The sequence below is a fragment of the Sturnus vulgaris genome, chromosome 3 (genome assembly GCF_052056855.1).
Source record: "Sturnus vulgaris isolate bStuVul1 chromosome 3, bStuVul1.hap1, whole genome shotgun sequence".
Lineage (NCBI taxonomy): Eukaryota > Metazoa > Chordata > Aves > Passeriformes > Sturnidae > Sturnus > Sturnus vulgaris.
The window spans coordinates 115,284,458-115,302,464 of record NC_142245.1 but is presented as its reverse complement, the minus strand read 5'-3'; the positions used below and the strand labels follow the sequence as shown (position 1 = coordinate 115,302,464).

The 18,007-nt window shown below is 47.8% G+C and overlaps 1 long non-coding RNA gene across 1 annotated transcript; it reads left to right on the top strand.

The window, feature by feature from the left end:
* Window positions 1–1,271: 1,271 nt before the first annotated feature.
* LOC148224589 (uncharacterized) lies at window positions 1,272–17,781 on the top strand. The gene is made up of 5 exons (XR_015802930.1): window positions 1,272–1,557; window positions 5,667–5,895; window positions 8,225–8,343; window positions 8,887–9,077; window positions 17,580–17,781. It is a non-coding gene; the product is annotated as an uncharacterized LOC148224589 (long non-coding RNA).
* The last annotated feature ends 226 nt before the right edge of the window (window positions 17,782–18,007 follow it).

Sequence of the window (18,007 nt, the reverse complement as noted above, 5' to 3'; positions counted from 1 at the left end):
ACCGAGAGGAGACCGAGAGCCAGCCGATGAGCCTGGAAGAAGATGCTAGCACGATGATTTATCGCAACGAGAGCAAAGATGGATGCCTGAGAATCCTGGGGTCACGATGCTCCCCCTATGTTTTCAAAGTCCTAATTCCTTGTAATGGATCTGTGAGGGCTAGGGCTGTCAATACAGCTCAGAACAAGACCTGAAAAGACAGACCGGATGCTACTATTGAGAAATAAGATTCTGATATCTGAGCTCCCCGGCCGAAAATTAAAAGGCGCTGGCACCTGGCCGATGAATATAGAGATCGGAGAGGTTAAGAGGGACCCCGGGGATTCCGGGATGCCCCTCAAAGGGCTAGAGAAAAACAGGTGCGACATAAGACAGACAAAAGACACGAAAAGCACGAGAGACAAGTGAAGCAACACCCACGGAGACTGCTCTGCCCTGCGTGCCTCGGCGCTGCGATCAAACAGATCATCTTTATGGGGCCTAAGGGGCCGCTTCCTGGACGTCCCCATCTGCAAATCTGCCTCCGAGATCCCCCCTAAAATGTCCACACCCACCACCTCGCTCCCACCCCCTATGTGTTGGCAGCCCTCCACTTATCTCTCCGAAGTACGGGGATGAGAATCCGGGTCTGCTGGGAAGGAAGGAGGCCCCGCCCTCTGGGAGGTTCCTGCGGTCACCGGGCTGATGTTTCTGAGTCAGCTAGAATAAAGAAAAGGAAACATCACAGCTGGTGCTAAGAAACTCATTGGCCAAAACCTGACAATTCCCTTACTCACCGTGTCCAGAGAAAGCCCGGGTGTTCGGGACATAAGCTTCAACAGCTCTCAGAGGCTGAAGCCACCGTCAGAGGGTATGCCTGGCTTAAGAAGAGAGAAAGTGATGAGGCGTGGCTGAAAATGGAGTTGACGCACCCTCCTCCTCCCGACATCCCGGTCTCACCGCAAGTCCTCTGCCTTTGTGGAAGGCACGCCGGATGGCACCCTCAAAAAGGAGAAGGTGAAGGCTTCATCACGGACTCCTGTAATGCTTTTAGAGGGGTCTTCAGAGCACTGAACCAGGTCTGGCAGCCGGTTCCCGAGGAGGTGTCTGCTTCAAGTGAGTCGAAAAAATCTCAAGTGCAGTACCGGACGCTACCTGGAATTTCCGGAAGTTGTGTTCCTCCTACAAAAACAAAACCGAAAGCTCTTTACTACCTCTGAACACACAACCCAAAATCATTGATGCAAATACTCACTGTTTTTGATGCTGTTTTCTTCACTAAATCTTCAAAGCCTTTGCTGCTTTAGATACCTAAAAGCATTTCCTGAAAACAAGCTGAGATAAGGAAAAACAGCCTCTTCACAGAAGTGGCAGGAGAGCCCTTATCCTAGCTGATCCCTGAGAGGGAATGAAGGCCCTCAGCAAAACCTGGGGTTAATATACCCCTGATTGGGCCCCGCCTGGCACACCCAGGAAGAGGAGGAGCAAATCCCACCAGGGATAAAAGGCCTCAGAAGAGCTGCAGCTGTTTGGCTCTCCTGACTTGAATTCAAGAGGAGGAAATTCAAGGAGAAAAAGGTGAGTCTTTTCTCAATATAAAAGAAAAGTTTTCAGGGAAATGAAAGCACTTTCCTTTGGGCAACAACTGCTTTGAGAAAAAGGGCAGAAATCAGGTCAGAAATAAAACTTTGTGTTTCATCAGCATAGCTAAATAACTCAGGTAATTTATTAAGCTGCATAATTGCCCCTTAGCAATTGCTAAGCAGTGCAGCAAATGTGACTAAGCAGTTGGGACTAGAAAGGAATGAGATGAATGGCCTAAGTCTCACAGACACCTCCATTTAGGGTTATCTATATTATAAATAGAAACAGTAAAAATGAAAATTCTCTGTGAAGCAAAACTCACCCCCAGTTCCCCAGTCTTCAGTTGGGAACAGTTGTTTCACGTTCCAAAGGCAGCAAGGCTCGTAAGTGACGGCGGCTCGGGCGTGAGAGAAATGCCGATTCCTTCAGAATTTTAGCAAGCGGAAGCAAAGCCGTAAATGGCGACTGTGGGCCTTTTCCCCGTGAAACTAAACTCATCCTCCCGGTTTGCTAATATGAGTTTGGGGGAGTCGTTTGTCGCTCCAAAGTCATCGAGGGTTCTAAACGGTGGCTAAACGAGTCAGAGAGAAATCCCGATCGGTTTGAAATTTTAGCGGGCGGAAGCCCGGTCTCGGGCACGGGCCCTGGACGAGAACATCGGCGCTTTTCTCTCTGAAACAAAACTCACGTTCCCAGTTTCCCCATGCGAGTTTGGAGGAGGTGTTCGTCACACCAAAGACGGCCGAGTTTCTAATTGGCGGCAGCTCGGGTCCGGCACGAATCCCGATCCGTGCGGCGTTTTAGCTCGGTCTCGGGGGGCAGGGCCCCGGACGCGAACGGTGGCCTATTTGTCTGTGAAATAAACCTCGCTTCACCGGTTTCGTAACGCCTATTTAGAGGAGGCTTTCGGCACTCGAGGAATAGCCGGGGTTTTAAGCGGTGGCACTTTGCGTCGGAGAAATGCCGGTCCGATCGGCATTGTAGCGTGAAACATCTCGGTCCTGGGCACGGAGAGCTGGAGACGAATGGCGGTCCTTTTCCCTGTGAAAAAATCCTCGCTTCCCCAGTCTCCCGGTATCGGTTTTGAGAAGGCTTTGGTGGCTCCAAAGGGAGCCGGGGTTCTAAGTGGCCGCAGCTTGTGTCCGGCAGAAATCCCGATCCGTTCGGCATTTTGGCGGGCGGAATCTCGGTCTTGTGCGCGGAGCGCCGGGCCCAAATGGTAGCCCTTTTCCCCGTGAAACAAAAATCCCTCCCGTCATCTTGACGGAGGCCGTGCCCGAGACCGAGACGCGGGACTCTATGATCCGAGTGATAAAAAGCACTTTCTTGTTCTGACTGCGCCTTAAATACCGTTATAAATGTTCACAGGCAAGCGCTTGCGATTGCTTGAAAGTTCAGGTTGCTCAGCTCTCTGACCAATAGCTCCTGCAGCTCGGTTTGGGACACATCGGTCAAATCCTTATCTATCTCCGATTCTGTCCGGCAGTAGATTTTGCCATTCGTTGTGCCGTAGAGGGCTTTGTTCCCTAGCGTTGCGGGGCTAGCGCTCGTAAAGGCAAAATCCTGGCGTACGGTTCTTGAACCGTGTGAGTGTGTCCTGATCGTGAGAGCGAGTGGGAAAGAGAGCTCGTTTGAGATGTGCTTTTAGCAGGAAGCGAGTGGGAGTTTGGACCCGCGGTTCAGTTCTCGGGCGACTGAAACGGCCGGGGAAAAACGAGGCGAGTGGGGTGCGTGAAACCCTTAAAAACTCCCTCCCTGCTGTTACCGTGGTGCGTGCGTTGTGGTTACCAAAGACAGTATATTCACTCTAACTGTATTTCTGAGGCAATACTGCCTTTTGACTTGTGCAAAAAGTTATAAGGGAAGCACAGCCCGAGTGAAAGAGTTTATTAGGAAATGAGGCATGAATATGATTTTAAGTACAGAGGCTGTGTTTGCAGATTGTTGAAATCAGAATAAGAGCAGCGTCAGTGTAAGGATCCAATCTAACCGGATGAATAGAAGCAATTCCTTTACCTCAGTGGTTTGGGCTTGACCCACGGGAGTTTGTGAATTCAGTGAACTAGTGGACAGACAGGAGGAATAAGAGAACATATTTTAAAAGTTTATATCGGACATCTGCTGGAGGACTTGTGGCTTTGGATTGGGAGCTGTGGAAAATTTAGAGAGTTAAGAAAGAGTGAATGAAATAGCTTGTATTTGTAAGAATTTTCCTGCAGTTTTTGGTGCATCTAGAGGTTGGCCTCGTGCCTGGGTGCTATTACTATCGTTCTTCTGCTAACCAGCACAGTAAATGTAAACAACAGCTCCTTGATGGAGCTGGTAAGTGGAAAGTTACATTTAGTACCCGAGCTGTGGGCTGTAAGAAAAAGTCTAGGAAAGGATTGCAAGGATCTTGTCTTGCTGAGTGAAAAGCAGGACAAGAAGCAAAGGACAAGATAATAAGAACTAAAGCAGAGGTACCGGTTTTGTTAAGGAGGGATGACGGGAACTAACCAGAGTAAAGAGATCCCTAAAACCAGTCCTTTGGGGTGCGTTTTGGCACATGGGAAGGAGCTAGCGGGGCACGGAGGCTCAGAGAACCAAAAGACCCTTGAAAAGTTTTGTACACAATGGTGGCCGCTTTATAACTTGAGGGGGGAGCCAGGTGGCCCTCAGCTGGACATTTACATAATGAAACTTTGTTACGGCTTATGTTATTTTTGAGACACGGAAATGGGAGGAGGCGACTTACGCTGAGCGTTTGGGGGTTTTTTTGGTTTTTTCTCTCCTGAATCACCCTGAGTGACAGAAAGATTGTGGACCCAGAGCCCCCTCTGACCCCTTGGTATCGGTCTTAGAAAAAGACAACGAGACTAAATTAAAATAATGTTGCAGTATGTGCTCCGTAAACCGACGCTGCGCACACCCTGATAAGGTGTATCCAGCTAACCCTCTGGAATAAGAACCGGGGAATTTGTTTGAACCACCCGCTAAAAGGCAAAGGGGGGTGAGAGGGGAAGCAAATTTAAGACGGTTATTAACCTCAACTCCTGCTTTACCTTCTACTTCTGAAAAAAAAAAAAGCCAGCTAGAGTTGCTTCAGCTCCTATTCCCTCATTCCACCTCCTGAAATTTCTATGTCCCATCCCCCGCTCCGGTCCCACTCCACCTCCTGAGATTTCTTCTTCTATCCCGACTCCGGCATATGTTCCATCCCCTGCTCTAGTCAAAGCAATTTCTATTTCAACTTCGGTATCCAGAAGGAAGAAAAGGTGATGATCAAAGAAGAGGAGACTGAAAAGAGGAACGGAGCAGAGGATCTTACCCTAGGAGACCCTCCGGATGCAATAAAAGTAGGGAACAAAGAAAAAAAAACTTTTGATAAACACGGGAGCAACATATTCAATGCTAAATAAAGCCTTAATACCAATAACAGATGATTATGTCACGGTAAAGGGGGCAACTGGCCAATCTGAAAGGGCTTATTTTTGTAGCCCATTGAAATATAAGTTTGGGAAACAATGGGGAATTCACAGGTTTTTACGTACGCCCTATGCTCCATTAGCGCTTTTGGGTAAGAATCTATTGGAACTATTAAAAGCAAAAATAATATTCAAAACTGGGGAAATTAGTTTGGAGGTAAATGATCAGCAATACGTGGGACTGTTAAATTTAATGCTAATAACCAAAGATATTGCGGCTGAAAACAAAGAAGAAATTATTAAGAAAATAATAGATCAGCTGCTCCCTGGGGTGTGGGCCTCCAATATACCGGCGAGAGCAAAGAATGCTCTGCCTGTACAAATCTGGCTTAAAGAAGGAAAACAACGGGTTAAAATTAGACAATACCCCTTAAAAAAGGAAAGTAGGGAAGGGATTGGTCCAGTAATTAAGAACTTTTTGCAAATAGGACTACTAAAAAATGTCAATCTGATTTTAATACTCCTATTTTGTCTGTAAAAAAGCCCGATGGATCGTACAGGTTAGTACAAGATTTGCGAGCTGTTACCGGCGGTAGCCAACCCCTACACCTTGTTAACTCGTTTAACATCCAAACTAACCCGGTTTACTTTTTTAGATTTAAAGGATGCTTTCTTTTACCTTTCTCTCCATGAAACCAGCCAGAAAATTTTTGCATTTGAATGGGAAAATCCCAAAACTGGACGTAAAACTCGGCTCACGTGGTGCGTACTACCCCAGGGGCTCAAGAACTCCCCTACCATATTTGGAGAACAGCTGGTAAAAGATCTAGAATCCTGGGAAGCTCCATCAGAAGAGGGACAGCTGCTACAGTATGTGGACGACCTCCTGATAGCTACTGAAACTCAAGAAGCATGTATGGAGTGGACGGTAAGCCTCCTAAATTTTTTGGGGGTCTACAGGGGTATCCCAGAAGAAAGCCCAGATGGTGACATGAACAGTTGTCTATTTGAGCTATGAGATTAGTGCTGGACAAAGAACCTTGGGACGGGATCGCAAGGAAACAATACGCCAGACCGCAACACCCCAAGCGGTGAAAGAACTGAGAACCTTCTTGGGCATGACAGGGTGGTGCAGACTGTGGATTTACAATTATGGGCTGTTAGTCAAACTCCTATATACCTTGATTACAAAAGGAAGCAGAGATCTCCAGTGGATGAAAGAAGCAACACGAGCCTTTGACCAACTAAAGAGGGCTCTCATGTCAGCTCCGGCCCTGGGACTTCGAGATGTGAGTAAACAGCTCTTTCTGTTTTCTCACGAATAGCAGGGGATTGCTCTGGGAATACCAGCGCAAGACCCGGGCCCGTACCGGAGGGCAGTCACCTACCTCTCCAAACAGCTGGACGCGGCAGCCAAGGGGTGGCCAGGGTGCCTGAGAGCTGTTGCAGCGGTAGCACTGAACATCCGAGAGGCACGCAAATTCACCCTAGGCCAGAAGATGACCGTGGCAGTATCCCACACGGCGTCTGCAGTCCCAGAGGTGAAAGGAAGACGTTGGCTTTCCCCACAAAAATTTCTAAAGTACCAGGCCATACTAACAGAATAAGATGATGTTGAAATTGTGGTAACTAACACCGTCAATGCAGCTTCTTTCCTCAGCAGGAGTATGGGAGAACCAGTGATCCATGACTGCCTGGAGACCACTGAAGCCGCTTACTCCAGTCGCCCGGATCTGAAGGACACCCCTCTCGGGGACGCCGAGACCTGGTTCACTGATGGGAGCAGCTACAGCATCAGTGGAAAAAGACATGCTAGGTATGCAGTTACCACAATAGAGAGGTGATAGAGTCCGGACCATTGCCAACAAATACCTCTGCACAGAAGCCTGAAATAATCACCTTAACCCGGGCCTTAGAGCTAGCTGAAGGAAAAAAACAACATGTATACACCAAAAAGTGAGCTCTGAATTGGAAAAAGGAAATGAGCTGGTGGACTGTGATAGGTTGACTTAGGAAGAAGAAACTCAGAAGACATTCTTCCTAAGGGAATTTCCTCTGTGGGGGTTGGGATACCTGCAACAGCCAATTAGAGAAAGTTAGTTCGCTCCGTGAACACACATTTTGGGGAAGGTAATCCGGAACCGACCCTCTTTGTCTTCCGGCGGCTGAGCAGGTAACATCAACCCGAGCTTCCCTCTCCCCCATGCGGGGGGGGGGGGAGGCTCGGGAGGCCGCTTGGGCCCCGTTTGCCAACGAGGGGGACCCGATGGCCAGGGGGAGAAAAAGTTGTGTGATAAGACCTTCACGGCTTCCTCCTCCACGGGCCTGCGGCTCTGGCGTGGGGGGAGGCTGACTCTTGCTGCCGCCGGACGGGCCGGGCCTGCCCGGGTGGCCATGAGCAGTGTGGGGCTGTAGCCCAGCCCCAGAAAGGCTGATTAACACCTCAGCTGCCTCCCAGCTCGGCCTGAGCCTGGCCCAACTCTTGTAGTTGTGTTAAACTTTAACTCTTTAGTGCTCAGATAAGATTTGCAAAGCCTCCAGCCTTTCCTTTGAATATGAAAGGGAATAAGAAGATTTCTGAAGTCAGTGATGTAAGAGCTAAGTTTTTAAGATGGAAAGAGAATGAGAAGATGCTGAAATGGCTGAAAATCTTTTTGTGAAATCGTAGGAATGAACTGATGTACTGAATATTCCTATAAACCATGGAAAGAGACATGGGGGGATGGAAATGTTCCATTTAATAGATGATTTGACTAAAAAGCACCTGTGTTGAGAATTTCTGTCCTGAGAAAAGAAGGGGATTTTGGTTTTCTGAAGATGAAGCCTGAGCAGAGAAAAAGGAGACAAAGAGAATCTTTGCTGTCAAACATTTCATTCTTAAAAGTAATACCCCATGAGACAGACATGGCCCACATCTACAACTTTGGGACGGTTGTAGAGTTGGGAGGAGCGTCACGGTTGCAGGTTCCCGGGCGGATGCAAATCGTGAAAGATAAAACCACAAGAGAACTGGTTTTTTCCTTCTTGTGGGAAAAATCCCTACAACTTCCACAAGAAGAAGCTTCTTTCTCCAGAAGTGAACTGAGAAAGACTAAATTGGGCACTGACCGAAGTATTTGTTATATGTTTGTTTTGTTGTTATGAAGATTGGGAGAGGGAGGGAAGGAGTGATCTAAAAACTCTTATTCTGAAAAAAATTTTTTTTTCCTCTCTTTTTGTTTGTGTAGTTAATAAATTTTCTTTTATACTCTCTCAAGTTTTAGGCCTGCCTTGCTCTCTTACTCCTGGTTCTGTCTCACAACAAGAAAAATAAGTTTATTCAAATTAGCAACTCAAACTCAAGACATGGACAGAAAGGCAAAAGAAACAGCTAAAGGTAAGGTAATTATTAAAACAATTGAGGCATCTTTAATTCTAGATGGGCAAATTTCTATGAAAGGTAAGCCAGGATACAATAAAAGGGACAAAAGGCTCATTGGAATGAGTAAAGTGAGTAAATGGGATGAGTAAATGAATAGATGGAGCGAGTAAATAAGTAAGTAAATAAAATAAGTTTTAAGTGCTTTTAGAGAGTAAAAGATCTTAGATGCCTGAGAAGTAGCACATGCTCTAGTGAAGGTTAAAAAACATGCTAGTGTTTCCTTAAGGGCTCCAAGAACCTAGCTTCAGATACAATAGTCAAGAATATTGCTTACATTTTTCAGTTAAAACAAGATAGGCCACGTGCGTAGTTTATACGTAGCCTAGCGTGCTAAAAAACTACAATTCTAATAGGTTAAGGAGTAGCGGTCCGAGTTTGTGTCTTAGCTTGCTTGGAAGTTTCTATCAAAGAACACGCCTCGGGGAGAGCCGGGGCTTCATGCCGTGGCTTTATGCCATTGCTTTAATGCCTTTGCTTTGCTCTGTTTTTGCCTTTGAGACTGATGCAGTTCTACAAGAAATAACTTTACAGCAACCGTTAGCTGCTTCGCTTTTTTAAAAAGGAGAACAAGCCCAACAGCGTAGGAGCCCTTAAAGGCACCCGGAGGTTTCCAGAAACTCGTTACACTCCCCACGGATGAAGACCCGTCTATTGGCCGAGGACCACGAGGACGTCCGTCTCCTCTGCTGGTAGCTATTTTCCCTTCCCTCTCTCTTTTTCTCTCTGTACTTTGTTTCTTATATCTCTCTACTCGATCGCAACTGAGTTGTTGCCATCTAAAAAAAATGCATTGCTGTGAAAAAACTCATTTTGTCCCCTGCCATTTGCCTGTTTGCACCTTTGAGATCAAAAGAACCATCACGAGCCCCGCCCCGTATCAAGCGGATCGTGAGGGTAAATTGGTGTCACGGACAGGATTTTCTGGCAGACAGAAGGGATGCGAGGTTGTCTGTAGTCTGTAGCAGGGGAAGGAAGTCTTACTCCAGCCGCACCTAGCTGGCCACCTTGAAAGGGTGAGCCTGTCTAGAAAGCAAGGGGGGTTTTTCTGATTTCCCGCAGACTGCAGACACCTTGGTGTAAAGCATCCCCACACTCGCTCGAGGGCTCTGTCGTCAGAATTTCACAAAAGATCTACTGGTGCAAAAGGCGGGACGCTGTTGTTGTTGTTTTTTATGATGTTTGACTGCTTGGTGTAGCTAAGAGACAACCCGGTGTTTTGTAACTAAGGACTGCCTTCCAAGTAGTTTGGTCTCTTCACCCGCACAGAGAAGCGAAGGGGGGCACACAGGGGAAGCTGTTTCGTTGTGTGTGGTAACTTAAGAGATAGACCTCCCCGTTGTGGTTTTTACTTTTCCCTTCACAAAATGACTGAGAATTCCACTGTAACAGATAAAGCTGCATTTTGTGCTCTATTAGCTAAATATAGGGGCAGACCGTCCCAAGGTGGGTAAAAATGGGCCAACAAAAATTGGTTTAATCTAGAAAATACCATTGATAGAATATGTTCTTTTGCAACATGAATCAAAGTTCAGACGGGGCAACAAGATAACCGTACTCTGCTCGGTTTTGGGAGCTTCTCTTTGTCCTGGTTTTGGGCAAATTTGGGGGGAAAACCTCCAGAAGGAGCCCCCAGACAGCAAACCCCACGACTCCTCCCCCCCACCCCACCGGGTTCGGGAAGAATTTCCTCGGAGAAGAGTGGGAGAAAAAACCTGTTTATTTAACAAGCAAGACACTCCCCAGCACAGGGAAAAAAGACAACACCAGCTGACAAAAAAAACTCTTTCACCGTTCTGAAGGGATGACAAACTCAGTCTCTCTGGCGAGTGGTCGCTCAGTTATCAGTCTCTGGCGCTGGGGATGACTGCTGCCGGTGACAGAGTGTAGACTCCCGGTGTTTCTTGGGGTTTCCCAGGTCCCCGTCCGGAACAGGTTCAGATGGTATCCAGGAGAGGGAGGGGACGGGGTGGAAGAGAAAACAGTCCAGGGAAAAAGTTGGACTGCCTAGCTGAACTAACTAATAAGGAAAAAGCAAGGGCAAAGCGAAGGAAAGAAAAAGAGGCAGAAGCGAGCAAGCAGGCAAGCAAGCAGGCAAGCAAGCAGGCAAGCAAGCAGACAAACCGAGCTAAAACCTCTCCTAAACATAGACCATGGGGGAGGTGAGCCAGCTGATAACAAGACAAAACAAAGCTTCACTCTCAGACTCAGTCCTGGAAGCACAGGACATAATACCAAACATAATCAGGACACACGATTGGAGATACAAACACCATAACATCACCCTAGGACATTCCACCCCTTATCTCCATATCGTGAACATACTAAACAGCATGTAAAAACTTCAGCAAGTAGAAATTTCCATCTTTCACTTACTCGGACACATTTTCTTCCATCTCACTTGCTCAAACCTTCGACACTTACACATTTCCTTCTATCTCACTTGCTCAGACCTTTGACACTTACATATTTCCTTCTGTCTCATGCTGCCTCACCCCACAATCAGATCTCCCTGAGGCACACATCGTGTTGTTCCATCTCTCTGCATTACCCACCATGTACAACCTGGTCCTTGAGCAAAGACAATCCCACGAATGGGTTTGTCTGTACTCGGGGCAGAATTGATCCAAACTGCCTTCCCTAACAAACCTCTGATATGTGCCACTGGGACTTTGTCTCCATCTACCATATTCAGGGACTCAGACTGGGCAGGGCCCGCTCGGTTGGTGGAACCCCGGGTGTTAACTAACCAAGTGGCCTTTGCTAAATGCTGCTCCCAGTTTTTGAATGATCCCCCACCCAATGCTCTCAAGGTGGTTTTTAACAGTCCATTGTACCTTTCCACTTTCCCTGCAGCTGGTGCATGGTAGGGGATATGGTACACCCACTCAATGCCATGTTCCCTAGCCCAAGTGTTGATAAGGCTATTCTTGAAATGAGTCCCATTGTCTGACTCAATCCTCTCAGGGGTGCCATGCCTCCAAAGGACCTGCTTTTCAAGGCCCAGGATGGTCTTACGGGCTGTAGCGTGAGACACAGGGTAGGTCTCCAACCATCCAGTGGTGGCTTCCACCATGGTCAGTACATAGCGCTTGCCTTGGCATGTCTGGGGCAGTGTGATGTAGTCAATCTGCCAGGCCTCTCCATATTTGTACTTGGACCACCGCCCCCCATACCAGAGGGGCTTCATCCGCTTGGCTTGCTTGATGGCAGCGCATGTCTCACAGTCATGGATAACTTGAGAAATACTGTCCATGGTTAGATCCACCCCTCGGTCTCGTGCCCACTTATATGTGGCATCTCTGCCCTGATGACCTGAGGCATCATGGGCCCATCGAGCCAGGAACAACTCTCCCTTGTGTTCCCAATCAAGGTCTATCTTCGACACCCCTATCTTTGCAGCCTGATCTACCTGCTGATTGTTTTTCTGCTCTTCATTAGCCCTACTTCTGGGAACATGGGCATCTACATGGCGAACCTTCACAGGTAATTTCTCTAACCGGGTAGCGATATCTTTCCACTCTTCGGCAGCCCAAATTGGTTTTCCTCTACGCTGCCAGTTAGCCTCTTTCCATCTCTCCAACCATCCCCACAGAGCATTGGCTACCATCCATGAATCGGTATAAAGGTAAAGCTTTGGCCACTTCTCTCTTCCTGCAATGTCTAAGGCCAGTTGAACCGCTTTGAGTTCAGCAAGTTGACTGGATCCACCCTCTCCTTCAGTGGCCTCTGCTACCCGTCGCGTGGGGCTCCATACGGCTGCTTTCCACCTCCGATTCATCCCCACAATGCGACAGGAACCGTCGGTGAATAGAGCATAGCGTGTTTCCTCTGCTGGCAGTTGGTTATATGGTGGGGCTTCTTCAGCCCGTGTCACTGGTTCTTGTTCCTCATCTGTGACACCAAAACTTTCACCTTCAGGCCAATTTGTAATTACTTCCAAAATCCCAGGGGGATTCAGTTTTCCAATCCGGGTGCGCTGTGTAATGAGGGTAATCCACTTGCTCCATGTAGCACTGGTGGCATGGTGGGTTGAGGGAACCTTTCCTCTGAACATCCACCCCAGCACTGGTAGTCGGGGTGCCAGAAGGAGTTGTGCTTCTGTGCCAACCACCTCTGAGGCTGCTTGGACCCCTTCGTAGGCGGCCAAGATCTCCTTCTCTGTTGGGGTGTAGTTAGCTTCAGACCCTCTGTAGCTCCGACTCCAAAATCCTAATGGTCGGCCTCGAGTCTCACCAGGCACCTTCTGCCACAGGCTCCAGGACAGACCATGGTTCCCGGCTGCAGAGTAGAGCACGTTCTTCACATCTGGTCCCGTCCTGACTGGGCCAAGGGCTACTGCATGAGCAATTTCCTGCTTTATCTGGGCAAAAGCTTGTTGCTGCTCAGGGCCCCAATGGAAATCGTTCTTCTTGCGGGTGACCAGGTAAAGAGGGCTCACGATCTGACTGTACTCAGGAATGTGCATCCTCCAAAAACCTATGGCGCCTAAGAAAGCTTGTGTCTCCTTCTTGTTGGTTGGTGGGGACATAGCTGTGATTTTGTTGATGACATCAGTAGGAATCTGACGTCGTCCATCTTGCCACTTCACTCCCAGGAACTGGATCTCTCGAGCAGGTCCCTTAACTTTACTCTTCTTGATGGCGAAGCCGGCTTCCAGGAGGATTTGGATGATTCTCTCTCCTTTCTTGAACACTTCTGCTGCTGTGTTCCCCCACGCAATGATATCATCAATATATTGTAAATGTTCTGGAGCCTCACCTTTTTCTAGTGTAGTCTGGATCAGTCCATGGCAGATAGTAGGACTGTGCTTCCACCCCTGGGGCAGTCGATTCCAGGTGTACTGCACTCCCCTCCATGTGAAAGCGAACTGAGGCCTGCACTCTGCTGCCAGAGGAATGGAGAAAAATGCATTGGCGATATCGATAGTGGCGTACCACTTTGCTGCCTTGGACTCCAGCTCGTACTGCAGTTCCAGCATGTCCGGCACGGCAGCGCTCAGTGGTGGAGTCACCTCATTCAATGCACGATAGTCTACGGTCAATCTCCATTCTCCTTCAGATTTACGCACAGGCCAGATGGGGCTGTTGAAGGGTGAGTGGGTTTTGCTGACCACCCCTTGGCTCTCCAGCTCACGGATCATTTTATGGATGGGAACCACAGCATCTCGAGTTGTTCTGTATTGTCGGCGATGCACTATGGAAGTGGCAATTGGTACCTTTTGCTCTTCTCCTTTCAGAAGTCCTACAGTACTTGGATTCTCAGACAGTCCAGACAAGGTGTTCAATTGCTGGATGCCCTCTGTCACCACAGCTGCTATCCCAAATGCCCACCTGAATCCTTTTGGATCTTTAAAATACCCCCTTCGGAGGTAATCTATGCCCAAAATGCATGGGGCCTCTGGGCCAGTCACAATAGGATGTTTTTTCCATTCATGTCCAGTCAAGCTCACATCAGCTTCCACCAAGGTAAAGTCCTGTGATCCACCTGTCACACCAGCAATAGAAACAGATTCTGCCCCCACATATCTTGATGGGACTAATGTGCATTGGGCACCAGTATCAACCAAAGCTTTATACTTTTGTGGTTCCGATGTGCCAGGCCAACGAATCCACACAGTCCAGAAGACACGATTTTCCCTCGCCTCTCCCTGGCTAGAGGCAGGGCCCCTCTAAGCCTGTTTATCCTTCTTTCCTTGGGCATATGTCTTAGAGGTTCCTTCAAGGGGATCAGATATATCATCATCATCATACCTGGCAGCTTGGCTACGGGCAACTGGAGCTGCTCTCCTTTTGGTGGAACTTCCTCTTTGGGTCTTGCCTTCCTTCAATTCACGCACCCGTTGTGCCAGAGCAGCAGTAGATTTTCCATCCCATCTCCTCATGTTTTCTCCGCAATCACGTAGGAAGAACCACAGCTCAGCTCGTGGGGTGTACCTCCTCTCCCCATCAGGGGAACGTCTGCGTTGGATACCAGGGCCTCTAATTTGTACTGCTGAGATTTGGAGAAGGTCCTCTTTAATCTCCTCCCTGAGTCTTTTATGATTCTCCTCTATCTTGTCTTCTAATTTCTGCAGACGTGTTTCCACAGCTGCAATTCTGGCATGTGTTGGGCCATGCACAGCATCTGCATATGCTCGGAGCTTCTTTGCCATATCAAGCACGGTCTCATCCCTCTCGTCCCGCTTCATTATTGCTAAAGCAGAAGCGTATTCATGGGGCCCAAGTCGTACAAGTTTTCGCCACATCACAGATGTACACGGTACCAAGTCCGGATTCCTAGTTGTTATGTCATCTGAGAAGATAATCTCTGCCACTGCCATTTCTCTCAGGCGTTGGATCCCTTGTTCTATCGTCTTCCAGTGGGTCTGCTGCATATAAAGATCATCTGCACACAGGTATCTTTGTGCTACACTGTCCAGGACCCGTGCCCAGAGGCTGTGAGGGTTAGGCCCTCTCATCATTCCTTGGTCGATGACAGGATCATGTGACAGGGATCCCAAATGCCTGGCTTCAGTGCCATCCAGAATTGTAGCCTCGCCTGCAGCATCCCAAAGACGGACCAACCAACTAATTATAGACTCATCAGGTCGTCAGGTGTAATCCTTTCTTAGGCCACGGAGGTCCTTTAGGGAAAAAGACTCAATATTGGCCTCTGATCTTTTACCAGTTGCTTTGACTCCTGGTTTTATGTCAGGAGGCGTCGAGGGTCCTTCTCCTGCATCATCATCATCATCCACTGGTCGATCAGTCTTGTCTGTGCACTTTCCACTTCTCGTGCTGGTAGCAACAGCCATTGGTTGAGGCTTACTGACAGGTTTAGCTGCTGGCTTAGGCTCACTGTCTGGTGTAGTTGTTGGCCTCGAGCCTGGGGTGTTGGCTGCAGCCTGAGTGACTGGGATAGTGGCTGATTTATCTGCCTGTCCCCCTTCCTCTGTCTGCTGCCCTACAGTATCTAGCAGGGTACGGTAAGCATATGCCAGGGCCCAGCTCACTGCAATGATCTTCTCCTTAGAATTACCATGGCACTTCTCTTTCAGGTACTTTGCCACCTCAGCTGGGTTCTGAATTTGTTCACATGGAAAATCCCAGGATGTAGGGTCAGAAAATTCCTTTAAGATTTGGCCCATATCCTCCCATTTCCCACACCATTCAGGATTCCTCACGCCTGGCTCTACTCTGGGGTCAGGGGTCTCAGCCCCTCTAGAAATCTCAGCTCTCATTCTAGAGAAACTGCAGACTGTATAGAGAAAGCTTACTATATTAAACACCAGAAAGATGGTCTCTTTAACACTCAGGGGGAACTGAACATTCTCTAATAAGGATGTAACAAATTCAGAGGAGAAGAAGGAGAACAAAGGCTGAAAAGCCTCATCCCCTGCTTCTCCTCTAACAAACTGAGTGCACAACCACAACCAAGAACCATACATTCCTGGAACAGATTCCAGCACCTTTATAAATCTCCTGCAGGCCATTAAAACCAAGCCCAGCCCGATGGATATTTTGGTCAATGCCCCTCTGCTACAGAAATTAAGCATTAGGGACAATACCAGAGCTATTTCTGGATAAGCAAATAAACCCAGGGACCACAAAGGTATTAAGACTTCAAAAAACCCTAGGGACCAAAAACCCATGCAGGCCTCCACCCCAAAAGACATGAATTCCAACAACATAGCCAATAACTGCTCTATACCAACACAAAAGAATTTGAACCAAATTATTATTAGAACAGGGTTTTTTCCCACTTTCTCGAGCCTCGAGTTGGGCGCCAATTTATTTGTCCTGGTTTTGGGCAAATTTGGGGGGAAAACCTCCAGAAGGAGCCCCCAGACAGCAAACCCCACGACTCCTCCCCCCCACCCCACCGGGTTCGGGAAGAATTTCCTCGGAGAAGAGTGGGAGAAAAAACCTGTTTATTTAACAAGCAAGACACTCCCCAGCACAGGGAAAAAAGACAACACCAGCTGACAAAAAAAACTCTTTCACCGTTCTGAAGGGATGACAAACTCAGTCTCTCTGGCGAGTGGTCGCCCAGTTATCAGTCTCTGGCGCTTGGGAATGGCTGCTGCCGGTGACAGAGTGTAGACTCCCGGTGTTTCTTGGGGTTTCCCAGGTCCCCGTCCGGAACAGGTTCAGATGGTATCCAGGAGAGGGAGGGGACGGGGTGGAAGAGAAAACAGTCCAGGGAAAAAGTTGGACTGCCTAGCTGAACTAACTAATAAGGAAAAAGCAAGGGCAAAGCGAAGGAAAGAAAAAGAGGCAGAAGCGAGCAAGCAGGCAAGCAAGCAGGCAAGCAAGCAGGCAAGCAAGCAGACAAACCGAGCTAAAACCTCTCCTAAACATAGACCATGGGGGAGGTGAGCCGGCTGATAACAAGACAAAACAAAGCTTCACTCTCAGACTCAGTCCTGGAAGCACAGGACATAATACCAAACATAATCAGGACACACGATTGGAGATACAAACACCATAACATCACCCTAGGACACTCTTGTAGCTGCCGTAGAAACTCGCCCTAAGTGAGGAAGCGAGGAAAACACAATCGTAGATTCTTTACAAAACTTAGTTGAAATTTTGTAAAAACAATTAGATGAAGAAAGGAATGAAAATCGTTTGTTATGAGCTGCCCTAAGAGAAGAATGTGCCAAAAAATCAAGGCAGATTGAAACACCCACAGAAAGAGAGGAGAAGGAAATTGTTCATATTAATCAAATTTATCTCCACAGACGAGCCAAATTCCTTTAGGAAATCAAATAGGAAGTTTGTTAAAAGGATCTGTGTGACGTTCATCGTATGTAAGAAGCTTAGATTGATGACACCGAGAAGTCATATTACTATAAACTGGGTGATAAGGATCAACGCTTAGATGAGAGCCATTTTTTCCTATACAGTGAAACAAATTATAATTGTCCATAGTGAATGAGCCTAAAATTTCTAATTCTTTGAAGGTCAGATTTATCAACTCTAGAATTATCAATCTAAGTTCGTTGTCTCGAGCTAGGGGTGGGGAAAATGTGATGATTATTATATGGCCAATATTTATCAAAAGTAACATTATCAAAACCTTCTGGGAAAGGCACTCCAACTACATGAGTAAAGCTTCCTTGTAAAAATAAAAACAAAAGGTTAAAAACACCATACACCTGCACAAATAATAATACAACTCCATCTTTTTTCTTGATCCGTTCCTGGCAGTCAGTTTTCTCCCGGTGATTCTGCGCAGTTTCGTGTTCAGGTGCCTGTCTCCTGGCTTCCACTCACAGGGTCACTAGCTGGATAATGAATGGAGCAAAGAGCTGGAAAATCGAACAAGGCACACAGCAAATCTCTTCCCCACACGGTGATGGGTTTCTGCACCAGATAGGGGCGAATCAATGCTTTCTTTCCTTCTGGTCCTATAACAGTAATCATAGATATACTTTGCAAGCAAGGAGTGCCACCTCCGTGTAAGGGTCAGTCTGAAGTTCCCCTCGATTTTGCCTCCCGACCGTCGCGAGGAGACCTCGAGGACCCCCACCCAGGCTGACTCCCGACAATGGTTTGCCGGCCGGGCCAAGGTGGATGCTCGTGACTGCGTGCTGGTGTATTGTGTTCACTGGACTGTGCTGTCGTGGCACAAACCA